Genomic DNA, 21,033 nt, shown 5'->3' with positions numbered 1-21,033 from the left:
TTGTATAAAATTACAGACACAGTATAAATGTAATAGAGAATACTAAAGAATTGTGCTATAGTAAAAGGATTTAAGTTATATGTTGAGTGGTGGTGTATGAACACCGTCAGACTGAACTATGCGCTTAGGGTAGAAATAGGACAGTCCCTTCTTTGTCTGCTCATACGTAGCAACACAAGGGTTTATTGTTCTGAACCCTCTATTTGTTGAAGTAAGATTGATAATTTCATCCATCACACGTCGATATTTCTCCTTCGGTCCATCTCCGTTCTCTTCTAGTGTTCTTTTGTTGAGACCTTTACTGCTGAACTTTTGTCAGACTGTGCATCGTAGCAACAATAACTTTGCTACAAAGACAAATCTTTTCCGTACATCTGAATTCCTCCTTGAAAAGTCCTGGTTACCGTTTATCATGCTTCTTATGTTTAGAACATGTTCTAGGGAAGAAATTTTGAATAGCATCTGCTTGGAAAGAGTCATTACAGTCCTGCTGTCTCAATGCTTCCCATTCTTGTTTTTTAGCAGGTCGAATACAATCATACAAATTCTCATGAGCTAAAGCTAAATAGAGAGAATCTGTATCCATCTCTAACTCCTCGAATTTATCCACATCGCAAAATCTGTCAAAGAAGTTGTAGTAGAGCTCCAACATACGTAATTTAGCGTACTGAAGTATGAAGAATCCAACTATTATAGGTTCGCGGTCTTCAATTTTTGATTTTGCTAGCTCAACTTCGTAAAGCTCTTTTGAGACATTGTTCAACCGCTTAAACATTTTCCCATTGATTGCTTTGTGCGTCTTCTCGTCGTTCAAATATTTGGTTTCTGTATGTTTGCTTCTGTCCATAATCTGATAACCGTAAGAGCTATTACCCAATAATTTCATGGTCTCAGCAACAACGCTGGAATCAGGATTTTCATCTCCACCTCTTCTAGCGTCTACCACTGACTGTACAAAGGTGTTGAAGCATTTTCTCGGCGTGTACTGTACAAATCTATAAATTCTTGTACATTTCAGACCGAGGCTGATGTAGAAATTTAGTAGGGGAGTAATAATTGTTCCATTTTCCAGATTGAAACTTGAAATTAGCATTCGCTGAGGTTGCTTCAGTAAGTTGTTTTCGACAGCGTAATCTCTCATATAATCCTCAATATCGGCTCGACTAACGTTGAAATTTTTAAAAATAGGCGGGAAATTCGAAAACTTGTACTTCAAACCTGCGGGAACTTCCAAATCACATTGTACGTATCCAAACATCTCCCCATCTCTTATTTTAGCTAGTAAAGACTCTTGCTTCAAAGGTAATTTGAAAGGAAAGTTCTCACGTGATTTCTGACATTTTCTTCTTTAACACTTTCCCACCGTTTACACTCCCAGATTTCAACAATCTTATATCCTTTACTTTTTAATTAATCTCTTCTCAATTTATCATGTTCTCTTTTTCTAATCCCTCTCTGTGTTTCCTCTTCCGAGAGACTTGCTTTAGCTTCCTGACAAGGACAGAAATGAAAGTAACAACCCATGGCTTCAAACACCGAATTACAATGTGTGCAAAATCCGGCTACGCTAAAACAATCAATCTTCTTCTGTTTTCCGGTTGTGTAGTAGCTCTCAATTTTATATTCGGAACGTTGTGATTGAAGATATGACATAATCATGTTCTCAAATGTTCGAGATCTGTTTATTCAAGCCTTGAATTTTTGAGAATCTATCAAATTCCCATCGAGTGTAAAGTCCAGTGGGCATTTCTTGACACATTGAAAAGGGATAGAGTTGGCTAGCGTCAATACACGATAGACTTGCAAAGGTTTTCAGAGTTTCGTATGAAGGTCTGATCAACTACTGCTTTTCTGGTAAAAACAATAGATGGACCACAGTCATATCCTCACGTATTTTGTCATGTAAATCTTTGTCAGCTTCAACAAATGGAAAAAAAACTTGTGGTTTGTTGACTTGTGAAGACAGATATTAGCCAAGTTCGGAAGTGTACATCCGAGTTTTAGCATATCGATACCCTTGTTGTGATAAAACTCCATCATTTTTTGCATTGCCTCCATTGTTGGAACTACATCTTTGTTGTTGTACCACTTGACAAAATCTCTGAATGTAGCCATTTTTTCTTGCTCCCAGACCACTTTCAGGTAATTGTAATTGTCAATTCCAGATGGAGGAACATTTTTCAACCTCAATGACTCTTGTTGAGAAAATCCACTGTTAAGCAATTTAGTGAAATCAGTAAATTCCTTCTCGAGTGGATTATAGTTTCTCAGTTTGCTAAAGAAACAGTCGTAAGGAGGAAGAAAAGTTGCATCAAGCTTTTCGGGAGAGTCAAACCACTCATAGGGGAAGAATCCTTTAGTCTCACTTGTCTTGTATGCTTTAAGGAAAGAATCAAGTGAGGTAGCTCCACCGAGAAAGTTGAGGATATCGAGAAATTGTACATCACCAAACTTAACAGAAACAAAGTGATTTGCCTTTTTAATAACAGTAGGTTGAATGTCGCGCTCATGAATAAGATAGGGTAGGAGATAGGACTTAATGAGATTTAAATCATATTTTCCACTATTGAATCCGAACACAGGTAAATTGTTCACATAACGCTCAAAGTGTTGCTGTAAGTCCCAAAGCTGGTTTTTCTGCATTTGGAGAAATTGCGTAGACATATCAGCTTCATCATCTTCCTCTGTACGTTCATCTTCACACTCCAATGAAGCGTTTTGATCCTTTCTTTTATTTAAATTTTCGCAAATTGCGTTAACTCGTGCTCTGATTATTGCTTCAATAGAGGAAAACTTTGTTCGCATTTCAGTTTTACTTTTGTTTGCTGAGTCTTCAATAGCTTCAACAAAAGATATAATGAGAGCTTTCGGATCTTTATCGCATAGGAAGACAGGTTCATCAATTAAATTGGAGGAAATAGAGACAGAGATTGGTTCATGTTTTCCAATCCAAGTGGTTGTGTTTGTATCTTTTAATTGCTCGGAGGGTACACATATCAATTCAAAGTCAAAAATAGCCAAGTTCTTGAACAATTTTTGATCATCGTTGTAGGAAATTTCAAATCCGTCAAGCTTATCAAATGAGGTCTCGCGCAATGTATACACACTCTTTGGGTAAATATGCTGTACTCTATCTTTACACGTTTTAACATGGCGGTTGAAATTTCCCGCTTTCTGAATGAACGTATCGCAACTGGGACAACGGAATCGTTTAAAGAATGTGTTAATATCATCCACATAGCATATGTGGTTGTTGTAACGTAATAAATTAATATTTTTTCTCATACATTTCAATACTTCTCCTCGCGAGTTCACCAACAAAATCTCCATCTACAATGTCAATATCGTAATTAAATATGTTGTGCTTTATCGCATTTTCAACAAGTACAAGATGATCGATCGATACCCCTCTGAAATTGATTGCGTCTTGTCCAGATTCATGGAGGAATGCACTAAACAAATTTTTTGCATTGATCTCAAGCTCCGATTATCCATATAAGTGAACAGCTATAGCTCGGAATAAGCAAAGATAATCTTTGTAAGTCTCACCATTGCCATTCGATACGAGACAATTCACATTTGGTTGTCTGAGTAACTGTTCAGGAAGAACAGCATGGATACATCCCATTGGAATGGATTTTAGGAGAGCGCAAAATATTGTTACATTTGTAGTCAGAGCAAATCGCCATTTTGTGTTCTCCCGCTCCCGAGCACACGTCTCCACTAAATCCATCTTTTCAATCCTGTCCTGAAGAGAGACTAAGTCTCCTTTGGAACAGAGTAGATGAGATTTCTCGAAGAAAGTGTTGTTCTCGTGAGCGTAGAAGTATCGATACTCGTCCGTATCTACATTTTTTAATATAAATCCGAGCTAAGTTGACTTTGGCTGCACAGTTGAGTTTTTCGAATACTTCTTTCAACTTTTTATTAATTTCATGAGGATCGAGCTTGGACAGCTTGAAGTTGAACACTTGATGTCTCCCATTTTCCATCTCAGTATCGTCAAAAAAGTGCTAGCAAGCACTAAGTTCTTGTTGTAGCTGCTCGTTGTCCTTTTCCAGCTCCTCTGATTCTAGAACTTCTTTAAGCTTTTCACTCGATTTTGTTCCAACTTTTGTTGAAGTTCCATGCTTTCTCCTCTGTTTTCATGATGTGTTGTTGAAGAGAATAGAAACTCGGAAACTCCTCCAAGCATACAGTACACACAGTACTTAGCTTTGTATCCTTAGGAGCGTGATGCTTAGCAATGTGGTAATTCATGTCTTTTCTCTTCTTTGTACTGAAATGTGGACATTTGGGACAAAATAAAGTCCCATTATTACAAGACTGCTTGTGTCTTGCCATATTCTTCTTCACAACCATTTTGTTGCACTTAATGCATTTCACCGGGAGATTTCTATAGAGAGAAGGCATTGTTTTGGTACAAGATGAAACAAATTCGGGTTTTGTGACGAGCAACTAATTGTGAAAATAACAAAGTGAGAATGAAAGAAATTATTTTTGTACAATTAGGGAACGCAGCTATGACGCATCACTCCATATATGGAAATATATCATTTCCATTTTAGGAAGTTTGTTGTTACAACCGAACATTCTAGAACCTAATGAATAAACCAATCAGATTCTTCCATTTACAAATAACTTTAATTTTTAAGAACATTCACTTTAAATGTGTGAATTCATTCCTTGGCTTAAACTCAAAAATACCAAATCATTCTTATATATCTTCTTAATCATTTCTGTTACATTTTATATAAGTTTTCATATTTCATCCAGCTATAATCCAAAAACAGACTCACAACATATTCAAACAAATTGTTCCAATCTTTACAAACTCTGCTATTCAAATTTTTGTCTATCCGCAATTGACAGAATTCGGTGCTTGCAAACAAATCTAGTCGTATTGAAAATTGAAATTAGCACATGAATGTGTTTTTACAACAATGTTAAAGATTTCGAAAACAAATATTCATCCATACTTCAGGAACAAATATTTACTGTACAACTTAACGTTATTGTCTTGGAACCTCTCAACCAATCAAAATCCCGCGTTAAAGAAACTATTCTGAAGATTATCGATTTTATTTTGTGTAATTGTTTCTTAATTTTAACTTTCTTTTACATAAACAGAGTATCGCGTGAAGTTTTGCTCATTTGCGAAAAATGTTAATAAAAAATCATTTACAGTTGTTGGAAAAAATATATAAGAGGAAAGAAGGAATTGCCGATGCTTACAAAGTTGACGAGATTGATGTTGATTCCTACTTTTTCTACAATTTCTTGGACATTTGCGTTCAGAATGACAGAATAATCCGATTTAGTAAAGGATTTGAATATGCAACATTTTCCATTAAAAAATTCAAATATGATGATTATATAACGAAACAATCATTTGATTTATCGTCAGAGCTACACATTAACAAGTACGAAGTTTTATTTATTTTGAATTCTGTTCCCGAAATTTTAGAACAGTACAGAAATCTAGCACAACCGAACTGTATTCCAATTCCTGATCCCATAGCAATCACTTCATCTGTACAAAGCGCGTTGTTTTTCCATTATTATACAGATTACAATTCTGAAGGAGTAAAAATTCGATTTGGAATTCGGCTCCCAAATATATATATATATATATATATATATATATATATATATATATATATATACAAAAGTTCTGTTTCAAAAATGGAATACTTTCCGAGATTGATTTAAAATTTAACGAAGTTGAACAAATTTATCAGAGCTTGACATTTTTGGTAAATTATGTCAATTCGTTCCCACTGAGCTATCCTTATTTAGTAAACAAGTAGTCATATCACGTGATACATGTATTATTCAAAAACCATATTTGGTTTCTATTCACGCATTGATGTTTCTGCTTCGTATACGAGCATCATTTTATAACAACCTCCATATTTGGTTACATTAAATATTTTCCATTTCCTGTTTCGGTTACTAACGTCACTTTTTCTACAAAATATTTCCTTCTTTGGTTACTTTGTTCTTATTGGACGGAATTCACTATAAATAGGAGCGACAAAGCTAGACATCATCATTCTCTTTCATTTCCTCAAAATTAATTTCACCTCTGTTCCTCATCGTCCTGCTAACTATTCATCAAAACTTTATACAATTGAGTTCCTACATTCACATTTTTCTTATCTACAGAGCTTACTTCAGTTTTAACGTTTATCTGTTTCTAACTTAGATATTCTTTTTGTCCTACTATAAAGTTAAATTTGTTGTTTTATAACTTACTCTCTATTTGACAGTTCTCAACACGTTCATTTACAAATTGCTTTTGTTTCTAAAAAATCCACTTCTATCAATTCATCTGAACAAAATGGAGTTTACTGTGCAAAACAACAGTCTTCTGTACTCATTTTCCTTCACTGAGGAGACTGCTCGGATAAGTATTAAAGACTTAGCAAACGGATTATATGAGTCTGTAATCACTTTACCCATCACTGTGTGGCATATTATTGAACACCAGCGACAACAGTTCGACACTTATCATCAGGGTCAGGTTCCAATTACGGAGAATCAGCTTGGAACTCAAGCGATGGGACACGAAGTTGGTGTTATTAGTGGGCACCACTATCCCCGTGTTGCTGGGACAGAATTTCCACCGACCTACGTCGCTGGCAACATTCAATACACTTTCCCTTGGGAAGAAGGGCAAATTCCCAACTCTTGGTTCTCTAGCCGGGATGTAAATCAAGTTTTGAGTTCAGTGGAGGAGTCAGGGAATTTGCTTCAAACTGTGTCAAGCTTTTATGGGAGCGAGCTAAGTGTTCATATTAGCACTTGGACAGCAAATGATCAGCAGAACTTTGATCCGGAACAGTACTATGGTTCTACTGATATGTCGACTACTCCATCAATGACAACACCTTCCATAGAGGATGGAACGGCGCACAATCCAATTTTGCTGCTGATGAAAATTCAACAACTTCAATCAGCCTTCAACCAACTGATCCTCCAGTAATATTTGAACGTTCTAGACCTTTTGGGAATGAGATTCAAAACTTGCCAGAGTATGTTGTGAGAACTCTGTTTGAATAGATTCGAGTTGGTACAATTTCTCAGCTTCATTTGTAATCGATCTTAACGGAAAAGTTGTATGTTGATTTATACATTTTCCTGGTGATGTATTTAAACATTCTTTATAATATAATCTTTCTCATGTGAGCTTTCTTTTCTAAACCAGTTCATAAGGATATCATCAAACAAAATTTTGAATTTTGAAACTTTGTTACAAACCTTGATATTTAACGGAAAGAGCGTTATCAAAACTTGACATTTAACAAAAAAACTTGATCAAAAATTTGATAATTAAAAAAAAAAGCTGAGCAGAAATTTGATTTCTAAGAAAAAAAAACTGTATGAAATCTCGATTTTTAAGTTGTTGTAGAAAAAGAAAACTTGTCATTTTACAAATTAAAAAATCTCTTCCTTTTTGCGTTAAATTATACCGTAAACTGGTGAAAATCAGGAAAAAATTTGCGCTTTTTTGTATCCAATTGGAAACTCGACATGAAAAAATTGAATGAAAACTCGACATTTAACAAAAATTTTGTTGAGAAAACTCGACTTTTATTAAAATAAATTGTTCCAAAACCCAACAGTTAATTTTTGTGAAAAAACTCGACTTTTAAAAGAATAATTTTTTACAAAACTTGACATTTAACAGATTAGAGGTATCAATTTAAACATTTAAGAAAAAGATTGTATAAAATGAGAAATTGATTTTTTTTATTTTTAAACCAAATATAAAACTGATACTATGTAAATAATTGTGATGCAATTACAAATTTATTACTTTCTAATTTCAAGATATAACAGAGAATTATCAATTAGGCCATGGCCGTCTAACAAACAGTCAACAATTTTTATCAATTCACCCTCATTTTTTGAATTTTTAAGAGATTGAATTCTGTCAAGAAAAGAAGATCCCATTGTTTGTGTGCTTACATTTCTTTGTTCAGCACGCAGTAGATGTCTCTTGAACTTCTTTCTACTCAATCTTTTTTTAGACACACTAGGTAACTTCTCAACATATTTGCTCTCATAATTGTGTTGTACTGCTCTGTCTAACTGAGTAAAGACAAGTCCCGATTCTTCCAAAATATTGCCAAAAAATTGATGTTTATATAATGTATATAAACAATCAACTGTGATATAAATAGGAGAGATCTTCCAGTTTTTGAAGCAAGTCTTCGGTGGAGAAAGAAATGAGAACAATGTGATATCGACAGGTTTTCAGGGGTCAGAAACTGTTGTGTGAAGCAACAACATATTCACTTGTAAGAATATATGGTCTATAATCTTTGACAGATACAGATATAAACAACGCCTTTTCACAGAATTTTTTGTAAAAGTGTGGTTAAACCTGACACATAACTGCTGCCATTCTGTAAAATTATTTAGTATGTTCAAGTAAGGAAATCAAGTAAGGAAGCAGAATAAGGAAACTAACTTATCTATTATAAATAAAACCAAATTCCAAATAAGGAAATCAACTTATATATTTTAAACGAATTCAAATTCCAAATAAGGAAACCAATGAAATTGTTATGTGCAATTTAAAATCTCATTTGAACTATGAATCAATTCAAGAAACAGCGGATTAAGAAATTTCGACGTTTTACTTGTTCAAAATATTTTCGTCACTACTTCTCTCTAATGCAACACAGACGTGCTAAACACAAAGACTCTTTTTCTATAATGATTCAAAATTTTTCTTTATAGAAAATTTCTGATTAGAAATCCTTTTAAGGAAGAATTATAAATAGACACATTTTTCTCTTCCTTTTTAGGAAATTGTGCGAAAACAATGATGTCATTAGCATAAAAGGAAATTCTGTGTTGTAGAGGCCCTTAAATTTTAAAGCAAATCATTTAATCAACTTCTCGCAGCTTACTCAAGTTACGTAAATGTCTCTCTCCAAAGTATCTCCTTTTTACTCGAGCGCTCCATCAATGTTTACAGATTCACAACCTAAATTGGGTACTGATTCCGTCCCATTTTATATTGACGTTGGCTCTCATCCAAACAGATTTGGGAGATTTACTGTGTCCCAAATGTTTAGAAATAGACAAAATTACTCGGAACCAACATTTCAAGTCTTTAAAAAAGATAAATGTGGAACATTTGAAAAGTACCAACAACTGAGAATTGGAGATTACGAATTCAAGAAATTTTGTCTTCTGAAGAACGATCTGCTGAATGGAGACTGGGAAATTCGAGAAAATCCAGCTCAATTTGAGAAGAACCCAAGAATGGAAGACGTGCTGCAACAATGTCACAAAGCAAGAGAGATCAGCATTGGAAAAAATCGAAGACTCTACGTTACCTTTATACAGTACGTTCAGGACAATACAGCTTCAGTTTATGTCCAGATCCGACTTTTTTGTCGCAAAGAGAGCAATGAGTTCAAGCAAGTGACTTACGTCAGCTATAAAATGGAAGAATTCAAGGAACTCATTGAAAATCTTAAAGATTTCTCTAATATTGAACAATGTACATTTCAATAACTACTGCTGCGCAATATTATAATGTGGTTTTTTTATATTGATTGATGAATATTTGGTGATTATATGTATTTGTCTTTCAGTAAACATTTTTTCATTTGAAACTTTCTTCTTAGAATGAGTTGGGATATTGGATGCTCTAGAAACATTTTCTTAAGTCTAAGAGACAAATCAAAAGTTTTTCACGTCAGGTTAGGTTACATCACGAGCTTAAAAAGTATTCATATACAGTTCTTGAAGCGCAAAATTTTCCCAATTTGGATAATTTAGACGTAGAGTACCAAATTTCTGAATTCAAGTGGGTTATTCATAATGGACTGCGCAGAACAACTGTAACATATCGTTCTGACAAACAAGAAATTTCCATTTCTCAACATCGCTGGAACGGATATCAGTGGAGTTTTCTTACAAAGATTGATTTGAAAAAAGAGGAGTATAAAAATCTAGTAGATCATCTACCAACACTTCTTTCCTATATAGAAAATTACAAAAAGACTTGCATTATTTTGGACGAAACAACTCAGAGTTAATGAATGTTGTTACTCTGGTAAACATTTTCAATTGTTACGGAAGCATACTTTCAATGTTTCCTACGAACGAAAAACTCAAAAACTGTTTTCTCGCAGCTTGTAAAATTTGGGACCGAAATGTCGATTTGGATGAAATTGATCAAAAGTTTCTTCACGGAGGAAAAATTGGATATGGAAACTCTCTTTTGGATTTTTTCTTAGCTAGATCAAAAATTTTTTGTCTACATGCAATTTAACATGATTCTGCTGGAGCTGTGAAAACAACAACAGACGAAGGACCAGGTTATTGTTACATGCTGCCGCAATTACCCAGCTCCTGTCTTCTAGGTCAAATAACTGGATTATTCTTTTGTCTCTACATCAAAGTTTGTCATCCTCATATTTTTAAAATACTAGATTGTTAATCATTTGTCAATTATCTCAGCTAAAAAGAGGATGACTCTCTTTGTGTTTGATATTGAGTGCTTGGAGGGAACAGTTGTCAAGGAGCTGGGAATTTTCATGGACGGAATTGTGTTAGGATATACATTCCTCCCACCGAATGACTACAAGCCAACATTTCAAGCAAAGTGGAACTAAAAGAATTTACATGGAATAAACTGGAATAATGGAAAAGTTGATTACTCAGATCTTCCAATCATAATTCATCAACATTGTTCTCCTACAACCGAATACTTTGCCAAAGGATTGGAAAAATGTAAAATCCTATCCAATTACTTGTGTAAGGATGTGGAAAATTTGGACGATTTTGGATGTCCAAAAGCCTCTAAGTTGATTTCCAACGAAGATACTATCTGGGAATGTAGTAACTACCCCTTCCGACACAAGAAAACATAACAATGTGCAGAGAAGAAAGCTTATGCTTATGGAACTTGGGTTCTTAATTTTTTTGACAAAATTTAATAATTGTAAAAATTTTTATGTACTTTGATTGTAATGTATCATATTACCTCTTAATTAACTTTTAAAATCATTTTTTTCTTTTACAAAACATAGAAAAGTTGCTTCAAAAATGAGAAAATTGAACAAATTTTGTCCTAGCGTTACACACACAGTTATTCTTCATTTCAATTCTGTCGTTTTTTCTTAATTTTGAATTTATTTTCCTTTTATATGCTTTCTGTTGTTAATTCTTGTGAAGAGACAGTGTTTTGGCAACAGTTTGGATTGCAATCCTTTCTAGTACAGTTGCTTATATTTTACCTTCACCTAAATTATGAACAAGATAATTTCCACAAAAGAACGAATTTTTATTTCATTGGTTTGTCCAAGCGGGTCTGGGAAATTTCATCTTATACATGAATGGTTAACAATTGGAACTTTTCAACCAGAGTTCGACAAAATTTACTACTTCTATCAACATTATCAATCTCTTTATGGTTTAATGTCTAAAGATGTTTAAAATATTGAGTTTAAAGAAGGAGTTGACTTGAGTTTATTCAAAACCTCCCGAATAACGGAACAAAGTATCTGTTAATTTTTGACAACTCTTGTGAGGAGATTTCCAGCTCTAAAGATTTTGTTAAAATTGCAACAGCTGGAAGACATAAAGGACTCAGCACAATATAAATCAAACACAATTTATTTCATCAGAGTAGATTAGGAAGAGATATAGAGTTACAAAATACTCATATTGTCTTGTTCAAATCTCCTAGAGATGTACTGCAAATAAACACTCTGAGTCAACAGTTGGGATTAGGTTCACAATTAAAATATTGGTATACCAAAGCAACTTCTATTCCTTATGGTCATTTACTTATTGATTTAACTCCCAAAACAGTCGACTCTCTTCGATTTTGTAGAAATAGTGGATCGATTCCTTCATTTTTTCCTTCGACAACATAAACAGCAGACCACATTTTTGAGTGATGAGCACACAACATCTCTCTACTCTGACAAACGTTCCAAAGTTATTCCCGGAACTTCAAAAGAACTTACCTAAATTTCGTCTTGATAATTTATTCAGTTCCTAAACGAGTGCATCGTAAACATGCTCAGAGGAGAACTGCAGGATATTCAAAAACGAGACGTAATAAATTATCTAGACGAAATTCATCAGCTTAATCTAAAAAGAACTGGAATAAATAAAAGGAGAGCGATTTTAAGTTCAAGGAAAGGAGTAGAACTTATATCAATTCTAACTCCGTCTATCATTAACCGTCTTTCTTGAAATGGAACAGTTTGTTTTGGTTCCTCAGCAGCTTTACGAACAAAAGTTCAAATTACTTGTGTACAAATTGGACAAGAGTGAGGAAAAAGTAAACTTCGTCCCACAAAATTTAGATTCTCTTCACAAGGACATCACCACTAACACAAAATCATTCAAAAACGAGTCAGTTGTAGATCAAATACTCAAATGTCCTCGAATCAAGCTGTCCCTCAGTGACTCCATTTTACTGGATGGAAGAGATACAAATGTAGCATTTACCGATTTTATATACGCATTGAAGAGAAAAAATATTGAATTTCCTGATATCTATTACACAATACTTGTTGCTACAGGGATAAGTCCGAGCAAAATTGTAAACAAGGATGCCAAAAGCAAAGACAGTGGGAGTTGGATCCCTTTCAAATTCTGAAAAAGCGAAACTTCAACGATTATACAAAGAAGGAAAAGCCGTTTTTGGATCGGTTAGAAATCTTCAGAAAGCGAGCGGTTTATCAAGAGGCAAGGTTATTTCCTTTCTCCACACTAAAAATTCCTATACAAAATACCGTCAAGCAACTAGACGTTTTAGACGATTACCTGTATTTGCAAAGCGGATAAATGAAATTTGGTGTCTTGATATAGCTTTTATGCACAAATTGTCAGAGTTTAATAACGGAGTAAAGTATTTATTAATCTGCGTTGATGTATTTTCTCGTTTTGTCCGTGTTCAACCAATGAAATCAAAGTATTCTACAGATGCTGTAGCAGCTTTCAAAAAAATGCTACGAAAAAACAACATCCCACAAAAAGTATGGGTTGATCAAGGAACAGAGTTTGGTGGCGAATTTCGGAAATTTTGTTGACAAAAGAAAATTAAAATTTATTCAACGAGAAGTGAAACAAAAGCTGCCGTAGCTGAGAGAGCTATCAGATCTTTGAAAAACATTATTTATCGCTTCATGGAAGAAAACGGGCATAATTACCTTGTAAAAATGGGCTCTTTCCTAAATACAATGAATAGTAGAGTAAATAGATCTACAGGTAAAGCTCCAAAGGAGGTAAAAAACAAAGACTTTTTATCAATTTTTTACAAAAATCCGATCAGACAATACAAAAAACCTCGGTTTAAAGTAGGGGATAAAGTACGAATTTCGAAATACGATATTCGTTTTAGAAAAGGATACAAGTCACAGTTCACGAGTGAAATCTTTGAAATTGTTAAGATTGCTACTTACAAACCTCCAACATACAACCTCAAGGGAGAGCAGGGTGATGAAATACTAGGAAAGTTTTATGAACAAGAGCTCTCAAAGTGTATCATTTAGTGATGAACTCTTTTACGGTAGAGCTGGTTTCCAACGCATCCTTTGATTGTTATCCAAATAATACATTGAGTTCTTTTACCAATTTCCTTCCCGAACAGATTAACCTTGAAGGAGAATGGGAGGTGGCAATAACCGAACTATCATATCCATCTTTGTACCAGAATAATACAGATGGAAAATTTTTCTATCTAGATGCTGCAACTCCAGATACAAAACCTTCCGATTATTATACAATTGATGCAGGACTATATCCATCAATATCTTATCTGATATTGTGAACGAAATGAACAAAAAAATTCAGGAAAGAGAAAAGTATGTGAAAACTCCAATCAAATTAAAAGTCAACAGAATTACACAGAGAATATCCCTAAGTCTTCCTAATGAAAACTCGTTACTAGTTATCTTCAGTACTGATCTCTGTCACGTATTTGGGTGTGAGGAAGCTGTTTACGGAATGGGAGTTTTTATGAGTGGTGCTGGACCACATTTTCCTAAATTTCCCTATGATATTGTTCGAATTCATACTCTCATGATATGCAGTGATATTGTTGAATACAATATTGTAGGTGATACAAAAGCCGCGCTTTTGAGATGTATTCCGTTTATTTCTAAAATTTAGAATGGAGACATAATATCTACTGGACAATATATGAATTATCAAAACTTCCCAAATCTACAATTTAAAAAAATTCTGAAAAATTCTTTCCACAGCATTAAACTTGAGCTCCGCGACTCATACGGTGAAAAAGTTCCCTTCAATTCAGTAGGTGTAACAAGAGCTGTATTGATGTTCAGAAAAGCTTCAGACAATCATTTTTAAAATTAAGTTTACAAAAAATGGTTGCAGAGTGATTTACCGTATTTTCGTGGTTATTCAAGACAAAGGGGAAGAGGATTTGGAGCTTTAGCACAAACAATTGGGAGAACTGCAATTCCTTTTTTGAGACGATATGTTGTACCAGCAGCTAAAAGAGTTGGTGCTGACTTGATTGAATTAGCTGCGCCAGAAATCGGAAATGTATTAGCTGGAAGGAAAAAGTTCAAATCTGCAGCCAGAGATGTTGGAAGGAAAACTTTACGTAAACAGCTAGGAGGAGGAAAACCTAGAAAACGACGTATTATTCGAAAATGCTCGCCAAAAATCAGTCGACGTCGTCGAACTAGGAGGGATAATTTTACCAAACTAAAATGAATACCAGATCAACAAATGACAGTAATTTCCGTTATGGACACTTTACAAATTCTTGCTTGGAGATTTTTGACAAAATTCGGGTTTTGGAACCAATTGAATCATCCCATATTCAAGAAGTTTATCCCAGTACTTCATTTGATGAAAGCAGCATTGAATTGGAATTTGAAACAGATAGAAGTATTTATCTCGATATGAGAGATATTCATTTACAAATTAAAGTTGGATTACAAAAAGGAAGATTATTTGACGATTTCATGAAAAAAGAGGAGCATGGAAAACCAGATATGGGTATAACTTTCACTGATGATGATTTACAATATTTGACTCATGTCAACAACTTGTTACACTCTCTTTTCTCCAACTGCGAAGTGTATTTAAACAATCAACAAGTGTACAACTCTAACGGACTCTATGTCCACAAAGCTCTGATATCCAATGAATTCAATGCTTCTACAATGAATAATGAAGGAATTTTGGCTTGTCATGGATAGGAATTTGAGAAAGATCCTAGTGATTATGAAAAAAGTCCGTTCATAGATAGGGAAGATGAGCTTTTGTTGAAAGATGGGATTACCTTATATGGTAAACTTGCAATCGACTTATTTCAATGTGAAAAATTATTACTTCCAAATACAAAAATTAGACTCAAATTGATTCGAGCGAGACCAAATTTTTACATGATTTCCTACAATCCGCATGTTTCCCTTAGAGTTCTTGACTGTCCACTTTTTACGAGACGTGTTGTCGTTAATGAGGTCTATCACCAGACAATCAAGTATCAACTAACACATCAACCAGCTGGCTATAATTTTATGGAGACAATTGCGCGAACATTTATTATTCCTTCTGGACAAAATCAATTTATTCAGGAAAATGTTTTCAATAATGCCCCAATCAGACGAATTGCAATAGCAATGAACAATAATTCAGCATTCACCTGACATTTTCAAGAAAATCCTTTTCATTATCGAAAGTTTCGACTGCGGGAGCTGAGAATTGTTCGAGGCGGGAGAGCTGTTGTCTCAATTGATACAACCAACAATTGTAGAGCTTATGTTACAACAATGAAGGCAATGAACTTCAACGAAGAAATTCCTGCGTTACCGAATGATTTCTTTACAGATCATTATATGCTTGTATTCGATCTCACCTCACTCCAAGATGCTGGTGAAAATGTTCATTATCCTGAACTCAGTGGAGAAAGTCTTCGTTTAGAAATGTTCTTTGAACGTCCGCTATCCAATGTTACCGAGCTAATTGTTCTCGGAGAACGAATCTCAACAGTTAAAATTGATCAGTTTGGAACAGTTGCTAAAAATGTCTGAAGAACTCTGCAATAATCAAGATTTTTTAATTTTCTTTTCAATTTTTTATGATTTTTATATTATTGCCTTCTGCGTTGGAACATTTGTTGGATATGTACTTTCATCGCCCAGTTGCAACCCTTTTCACACTATAATATCAAGATAGGGAATGGATGAAAATTGGGGTAGACCTACTCCAAACTTATATGTATACCTTATTTGTGCAGTATTCCTGGGACTTTTAATCATCATTATTATCTTTCATCACGATGTCGCAGGTAACAGTGAAGACAGTGTAAGTAAATCTACTGGAGATCTGATACGTAAAATTACCCAATCTAAAGATTGTTGCTTTATTGAAAAGAACGAATCATTTCAACTTGATGGTAATGTGTTGAGAAATCCTTGTTCCACAGGAGCTTGCGAATTGAAACAGAAGATCATTTGTCATGGATAATACACTGGATCGTTTCCGGCAGATTTCATTCCAAATTTACCAAAATTCAGCTTTGCAATTATTAACACTGCTTCGAGTAAAGAAGTCGGTGAACATTGGATATTGATTGCTCGACTCAACAGAAGTTACTATTATGCAGATTCTCTGGCGCGATCAATAACACATTACAAATTTTTAGGAGAAAAGTACCAAAAAATAATACATCGACCACTTCAGAAGATGCAAAATTTGTGTGGATTCTACGCAATTTTTGCGGCGTTTCAACTATTTAAGTTTTTCCAAACCAACTTGAACAATATTCATGATGTGCACGTGTTAAATTTTATAAGTAACTATATGTAGTAGTGTTCATTTGGGTATTTAATAAGCTGAATTTAATAAAGTCGATAGTATATGATTCTCGTAACTGTTTCATCGTGAGTTTTCTAAACTTTTTTATCGAACTTTACTCGGCTAAGTGTACCTTAATGTACATTGAAATTTATACAATTTATTGTAAATGTTTGAGTAAATGTGTATTTTGATGCTCATAATTTATACTGTGTCTGTAATTTTATACTATTTTAATTCATTTTTTTTCTTTTATTTAACATCTTTTTTCAAATAATGTACAAAAATAATGCATATGTGCATGTATTAAGCAAGATGGCGCAGTGGGAGCGCGCTGGGCCCATAACCCGGAGGACGGCAGATCGAAACTACCTCTTGCTATCTTGACTTTTTCCAATTAATGAGCGCGCAAAAGACAACTGTTACACAATTGATTCAAACAATTAGGGGAACAATCTTTGCAATTGAACGAAAGCTTAACAACGAAAACTCAACATGTCACATAATTACCCTCAGATAATTAGGGTAATTGAAAACCCACGCCAATTAACTTCACAATTTAATATGACCTAAAATTTGTAAACAAAGTTTCAGCCAATCAGGAGCGTCTCCGAACCTACCCCCCACATTTGCACCGACTATACTACTATCATATGTACATGCACAAATACATACACAAAACCTATACCCTATCTTAATACATGGCCGCGCCTAATCAATACATGTCCGCGGCTATAACTAATCTTAATAAATGTCGGCGGCTATTACTAATCTTAATACATGTCGGCGGATAATCTTAATACATGTTGCCGGCTATAACTAATCTTAATACATGGCGGCTATACCCAATCTTAATACACGGAGATTCTATTCCTAATCCTAATACATGCAACCTATACCTAATCTTAATACATTAAGACCGCTATACCTAATCTTAATACATGCAAATTCATTCCCTATCTTAATACGCTAGGGAGGACCCAAATCCCGAAAAATACGCTATACCCTATCTTAATACATGGGGGACCTCACCCCCGGGGACTGTCGCTCACTATATTACTACTATGGTTCGAATCCCGGTGGAGTCAAATGATTTTCCACCCGCTTGTTGTTCGAGAGCAATTCTTCCGACTTTTAGTCGGTTATGTTTGTTCATGTTGATTACTTTAGAGAGAGTGAGAAAAGTGAGTGTCAAAAAGTTTCACTGAGCGAGCATTTTTTTTATCACTGAGCGTGCGGCTTTTTGGAAGCAGTTTTTATAGCTTTAACGCCAACTTTTTCAGTCAAAGGTGTTGGATCAGTTATCTAAACCAGTATTAGTGCATTTGGGAGCTTTTTTGACCATCTTAAGCGAGTGTTACGCTTTTGGCGTCAATTTTAAGCTATTTATACCATTTTGACTCGCTTTAAGTTTTTCAGCCATTTTTTGATCCTCGATTGTAAATAGCATTTGGAGGTGCTTTGCGGTTAAAATCAGTTCTGGTTGCACTTTTCTGGTTGCACTGTTTTTTTCTTTTCGTATTTTTCTGTTTTTTTTGTTTTCCTATTTTTTCCAATCTTATGCTTATCCCTGTCATTCTTAATCATGAGGAATTTTATAGGTGTTGTTACACTGAAGTTAAACTTGAAAGCTAGGCAAGATACATTTCACTGAAATAAGTTAACTTATACAAAGTTTTTTTCAGGTTTTTTTCTTCGTTACTTTTTTTACTGTCTTCATATTTTTATGCAACGTATTGGTCGAATGACTGATCTACCTGAAAGTTTAGAAAAAAATTCTGCAACTATTGTTGTGGAGGTTGCATTTTTCCGTTTTGGAAAGTTCTGTTCAAGTTCTTATAAATAATACTGTTTTTTTTTCGTTTCTTTTTATTTTCCATGATTTTCTTCTTCGCTCGATTTTTTTGGCCTATTGGATTTTCTTTCAGTTGATGTTATGCTGTTGCGAGCTTCGTGTTTTTCTGAATTGTCAGGTCTTTCATGTGCTTTTAGAGTCGCAATTTCATGTAAATTTTATCAGATGCTTTTTGTTTTTGTCATTTTGTCTTCTCAAATTCTCCTTGTTTCAAAATGTTTAGTGTAATTAAGTCTGAGGTGCTTCAGGTCAGCGAGGATTGTCAGTTTTTTTCCTCAATTCGTTTTCAGAACTCTTCCGGCTATATTTTCTGAAATTTGCTTTACCTTATGATAAGGTTTTTCATTTTACATAATTCACGATTTTCACGCTTGACTTCTGACTTAGCTAACTCTGTTTCAGCTGAACGGATTTTTAAAGTCTTTAGCGTATTGAATTACGCAATGTGAATACAGACAAAGTCAAAAGAGCGAATCCGATATAATTGGGACAAACATATATATCCCGGTCATTCATTTATAGTGCATTCACTTATTGAAAAGGCCGGTCAATGAAGCATTGTGCATTAGGTTGTCAAAGTTCGTTGAAGCGATTGCTAGCTGGCATTAGTATTATGCTTAATAGCGTTCAGTTTAGAAGTTGAATTAAATATAATTTTGGAGTGTAGTCGAATGTGCAGAGTTTGCACACCAACTAAGACGCCGACACTTGGTAAATATCTGTCAATATACACTTCTTATTTTTTTCCTTTTCTGTTTCAATCGCAATAAGCGTCACTCTACTTTTTAAGTAGGTGAAAAAATTAATTTTTAACAGACGCTTCAGCGTGTCAGAGGCTAATATTAAAGCGCTAATATTAAAGAGATTGTATTGGTGCGCTGTCTTAAAGATTTTTTCACACTTTTTTCGACTTTTTGATGTCGAAAGTTAAATCAGTGTGTTGATTTTAATCAGTAGCCTATCTTGCTGTTGGGTTCTTGAATCCTTTTTAACAAAACAAAATTGTTTCTGAGGACAATAACACTAATAATAAGAGAGTTTTAATAAAAAACCGGCTTCTACAAAAAAACTCAGTTCTGTGGTTTTGTTGTACTTGTCATCTGTGTCGAGAATAATATGTGTGAAATGCATAATTGTGTTTGTTCAGTTTTTGTATAGTGATGATCAGTTTGTATAATGATGATCGGAACAGCCAGGGAATCTACGATGTCTGTCTTGATGCTTCTCTTATTAAAAATTTTTTTTGTGATGGTATTCAATTTTAAGGAGGAGTTTTCAGAAATTCCGTTCAATTCATTGGATTGTAATTGAGGACTGTTCCTGTTATGTTTGTTTAAGCTGAAGCAAAATTGATATGAATTCAATTTTGACTTCGCTCTATTCGACCATTTACCTCGATTTTTAAACGGGGACTTTGGTTTTCGAAGATTGGATTTTAACAGTGGCTTAGTTTGTAACGTATAGTAATTGTAACGTATACCCACCTACCGATTTTCCTATCTAAAATTGTTTGTTAATTGCTCTCAAACGAAGTTTGTAGCAATTATATTAGTCCTGTCGGTCTTTTTTTATGCGATTTTTCGCTTGACCAATTTTTCGTCTGACGCTTTTGACTTTTCGTCCTCAAAACGGGATAAACAGGTAGCGCCCAGCGGGCATTTTGTGCTCTTAGAGCCTTTCAGCTCTGTTTCAGCTCAAACTGTTTTGGAGACTCATACTTATACTTATGGTGTGAATGGCGGTTCTTAGAGTTTGAAGACACCCCCACTGTTGACCCCCCCCCCATTGCCCCCCCCCCCCCACAGCGCTGTTGCCCCCCCCCCCCCCACCCCGTCACCCAGTGCTGCCCCAATCAGCCCCCGGTGCACCCCCCCCCCCGTGGCTAGCTACTGACCAAGCCAACCGCTCGCCGGTCGTTTGAGAGCAATTCGCCCGACGTTAGTCGGTTATGTTTTCTAGTTTTTTCGGGTATTCTACGGGCTGTTTTGGGTTCTTAAAATGATGAAGCTCAAACTGAGAGTCAATAATGGCGTAAAATTGGTTTTTCTCGCAATTGAAGATTTTTTGCTCGAAAGATTTTATCAATCTCTGGAGTTTTTTTTATTTTTTCTCATTTAAGCCAATGCCATTCAAAATGAGGTAAGTGTAAATTATCACGTTCTAATTATGAAATTGTGAAGTAATCTGAGATTTGCTATAAAAAACTTTACCTTCCGTGCTTTTTGTAAAACTTTAAAATTTGCAGATGAAGGTGTCCAAACCCTGAAAACGGACATTTCTGGGTTTTTCTCCTGATTTTGTCAAACATTTTAGAAATATTGGCAATGGTTTTCATTGAGCTCTTCGCGTATTCAACC

At 34.7% G+C, this 21,033-nt stretch overlaps 3 protein-coding genes across 3 annotated transcripts in view; all 3 read left to right on the top strand.

Moving 5' to 3' along the window:
* Positions 1–21,033, top strand: part of LOC142358715 (uncharacterized) — a 405,321-nt gene that overhangs the window by 23,473 nt on the left and 360,815 nt on the right. The gene's annotated exons all lie outside the window — the stretch shown is intronic.
* Positions 1–21,033, top strand: part of LOC142358716 (uncharacterized) — a 163,235-nt gene that overhangs the window by 23,467 nt on the left and 118,735 nt on the right. The gene's annotated exons all lie outside the window — the stretch shown is intronic.
* Positions 1–21,033, top strand: part of LOC142358714 (ATP-binding cassette sub-family D member 3-like) — a 128,657-nt gene that overhangs the window by 24,034 nt on the left and 83,590 nt on the right. The gene's annotated exons all lie outside the window — the stretch shown is intronic.

The sequence above is a fragment of the Convolutriloba macropyga genome, chromosome 2 (assembly GCF_964194025.1).
Source record: "Convolutriloba macropyga chromosome 2, txConMacr16.3, whole genome shotgun sequence".
Taxonomy (NCBI): Eukaryota; Metazoa; Xenacoelomorpha; order Acoela; family Convolutidae; genus Convolutriloba; species Convolutriloba macropyga.
This window is presented reverse-complemented; position numbering and strand designations above follow the sequence as displayed.